This window comes from Temnothorax longispinosus, unplaced genomic scaffold, assembly GCF_030848805.1.
Source record: "Temnothorax longispinosus isolate EJ_2023e unplaced genomic scaffold, Tlon_JGU_v1 HiC_scaffold_739, whole genome shotgun sequence".
In the NCBI taxonomy this organism is placed as follows: Eukaryota; Metazoa; Arthropoda; class Insecta; order Hymenoptera; family Formicidae; genus Temnothorax; species Temnothorax longispinosus.
Genome location: NW_027270604.1, coordinates 808 through 4702, shown reverse-complemented (window position 1 = coordinate 4702; position 3895 = coordinate 808). Strand labels below are relative to the sequence as shown.

At 31.0% G+C, this 3895-nt stretch overlaps 1 long non-coding RNA gene across 2 annotated transcripts; it reads left to right on the top strand.

The window, feature by feature from the left end:
- Nucleotides 1–140: 140 nt before the first annotated feature.
- Nucleotides 141–3003, top strand: LOC139824977 (uncharacterized). Of its 2 annotated transcripts, none has more exons than XR_011735399.1 (5): nt 141–325; nt 528–717; nt 998–1112; nt 1368–1598; nt 1854–3003. It is a non-coding gene; the product is annotated as an uncharacterized lncRNA (long non-coding RNA). The 2 variants fall into 2 exon arrangements; XR_011735398.1 differs by having other exon boundaries at nt 144–365; nt 1854–2963.
- Nucleotides 3004–3895: the final 892 nt, after the last annotated feature.

Below are 3895 nucleotides of genomic sequence, written 5' to 3'. Positions count from 1 at the left end.
TGGCGCGTCGAGATGACTCGCGTGGTGCGGCGAGTCTTTTTTTTGCCCGCGCGAAATCGTGTAGTTATTTATGCTTGCTCGTACAAATCTAATCTAAGGTATACGTTACAGTAACTATAGATTTTTGATTCAGATTTATCTTTAAAATCATATTTTATATATAAGCAGATGTAAGTGATAATTACTGTTTTTGCATTATGTAAAATTTGCCTTATTTTAGATTTACCGATGAATTTAATGTTCGAGAAGATCTGATGGGATTAGCTATTGGTGCTTATGATGCAAATATTCAACAGCGTGAAAAGTTGATGACATTACAAATATAGTTAGAAGAAAATTCATGCACATTTAAGATATATAGAGAGGTAATTATAAAAATTATTATTGCTTGTATTATTTCAAAGAGTATTGTTTTATAAAAGTTTACTGACCGGTTTTTTATCTAAAATGTATATACATATTCGTATATATGTTGCATTATATTGAGCTGGTATACAGAGCTTATCAGATTTCTTTCTCAATCACAGACGCATGAAGCTGTTAAGAAAGACCGATCTATGCAGGAATAAAGCAGTAACCTAAAAATAGATAGTGACAGTATGACAGTCGTGACCATCGCCGCGTGATAGATGATAGTGATAGTGAAATATATATTGACGGCAGAAAGCTGATGCCGAGGAGATCTTTAAGAAGGAAGGTATATCCAAAATCGCACACGTACGTATATATGCTGTCTTGTAAAAGTTGTAAAAGTTAAGAGAACGAGAAAATGATCTGTATTTATATGCACGTGTGACAGGCACTATCGGGCACTATCGCGTAATAAAGATTTCTCCGAAGAATGTTATTGTACTTTACTTTCGTTAACTTGGATGCTTCAAATGTACAATCTCGCGTCTTCAAAATATAATAATTCTCAGACACTGTTGAGGAATAATTGTCTAGCACAAGAGGTCCTCTTATAAATGTCCTCCTTTTCTCTCGTTTTTTCACGCAGGACCATTTTATATTCAACTATATGGTATACAATTTTGCCGCTATATATTGACCGCAGGGAGCTGATACCGAAGAGATCTTTAAGAAGGAAGGTGTATCCAAAATTGCACATGTATGTATGTATATGCTGTCTTGTAAATTGTAAAAGTTGAAAAGAACGAGAAAGCGTTCTGTAGCACAATTTATATTGTAGGCAAGTTATGCTAAAATATTTGTGAATTGAGTTCCTATTATCCATTATTATGATATAGATTTTATCAACAATATTAGAGAAGTAACGAAAATTAATTTTATTAAGTATTTAAAGCAATTGAGAGTTTTTAGCATTAAGTATTTCCATTTTCTCATAATATGCTTAAAAAATATTGCAGGGGACTTGTGAGTTATGCGAAGCAATTGATACTATTAAGGTTCATTGGTCATATGAAGTTTGCACACGTCAAGCTTGACATCCTAAAGATCACAATGCTTTCTGAAAATGATACCGTGCAGGTTCATTGGCGTATACGTGGTGTCGTCACAGGCTGGAAGGTATTTTCTATGTTTTGGAAGTAAAATTTGGAAAATACAACATGTCATAAAATAAGCGCTAACCAGGAAATGTAAGTGTAATCAGTGCTCTAAACATTCCTTCTAATAGTAATATAAAATTGTTCTTATAAACATTAATTATAATTAATTCAAGTTGTCTATTATTTGAAAAAAACTTGATTTTTAGTTTCGTTTTTTATTCTACTTTCAGAAAAAGATAAAATAATTTAGATTTCCTAAAATTAATTTTGCTTATGCTATCGGAGAGGAAACACTTATTATAAAATTGATTATAATACCAAAACAATTATATATAACGATTTCAGATGGTACGACGACTTTTTTATTTTTTAAGTTAATGCTGAATGAAAAGTCTATAAGCATATTGCGGACAAGATGATGCCTAATTAGGATACAGCCACGAAAAAGAAAGATATGCGCATGGCAGGGAAATTAACGCTATTTACAGGCCTTGTATGCATATTTAGTAACAACAAGGATTCTTTGAAATGAGCTCTGTCTTAAAATGGCATCAATTGAAGTAAATCCACTGCTGAGTGGTGAAATTATTTTATGCGGTTTTATGCGTCACAACGAATAGACCAAGAGGAATGCTTTTTCCAGTCGATGGTTTCGAATTTTGCTGACGTATCTATTTCGTTGCAAATGCATCATTATGAAATGATGATCGGTATGAAATGAGAGATATGTGAATTAAAAAAATGTGTACATTACTTAAACAGTATTTTTGTATGATTACAAAATATCTTCATCTAATTTATTAGTGACAATGTCCGAATAATTTGCGTTAGTATTTCTGTGTAAAAAAAATATGACGATTATATTATATCTGATGATTTTAACATAATTATAGAGGTAGGGTGTCCAAATTGTTATCGTTCCATCCATATGCAGCTTTTATACTATTCGGATAGTATCGATATTTTATGCTGCTTAGAAACAAGTAAAAAGTATTTTAAGACACTTGTATCGTTTCCAGAATATAAAAACTTGTGTTTAGATTACAGATATACGTTTTGGGTACTGGTACTGACGTATCTATTTCGTTGCAAATGTATCATTATGAAATGATGATCGGTAGTAAATGAGAAATATGTGAATTAAAAATATGTACATTACCTAACCCTTCATCTGATTTTTTAATTTTAGTAGTGACAATGTCCGAATAATTTTGCGTTAGTATTCCTGTGTAAAAAAAATATGACGCTTATACGATTATATTACAGTATATCTGAAAAATGTTAGAAAATGAAACAATTGTTTAAAGGTATCCTGTATATCATAACATCTATTTGCTTCGCCTGTTAATGACGCGTAAGATAGTATAATCATTAAAATAATATTTCTTAAATGTGTATATTTTATACTTAATTTTATTTCATAAATACTATCACATTTATTCCTATGAATCGTTCTCATTTATTACGCTATTATGAGGTAGGATATGTAAATTATTACCGTTCCATCCAAATGTAGCTTTTATAGTATTATTTATTGTATCGATACCTTAAGCTGTTTATATAAAAGTAAAAAGTATTTTAAGACGAGAAAAAGGTATAGAGATAGAAAAAGTAGAAAGAAGGAGAGAGAAGGAACAATATAGAGAAAAGTATAATATATTATAAAAATATTTATTATATTGCAAATATATTTAAATTTATATATTAGTTAATTTCTTTATATATACTACCGCTCATTAATTTCAATAAACAACAGATTCGTTGATTTCTCTATAAAGGATGAACATCATGATACGTGTTTTGCACAGAAATGAATGCACTTGCTGTTATAAACATTTCACTTGCATGCATCGCATTTTTATATAAATAATATATAAAAATGCAATACATGCAAGTGTTTATAACAGCAAATGTATTCATTTCTGTACAAAACATATGTATCATGTTCATCCTTTACAAAGAAATTAACAAATATAGGAATATATTGAAATTAATGAGCGGTAGTGTATATAAAAAGTTAACTAATATATAAATTTAAATATATTAGTTAAGAGATGGAGAGATGGGAGGAAGGAAGGGCAAGGAGAAGTGAAAGAGGAAGGAAAGTGGGAGATAGGAAAAAGAGATAAAGCAATGGAAGCGAAGGTAAGAGAGCTAGAAAGGTGGAGAGAGTTAGAAGAGAGAGACAGAAGGAGGAACAATGTAGTAGTGAAAAGGGTGGAGGTAGAGGAGGGAAGACGAAAGAAAGCGGTAGAGAAGCTATGGCTAGAGGTGGGGGAGGAGGGAGGAATAAAGGAGGTAAAAGAGATAGGAAGAAAAACGGGGAAAGAGAAGATGGTTTTAGTTAGGTTAAAAGATAGAGTAAGAAAAAGAGAAGCAATGCAGAA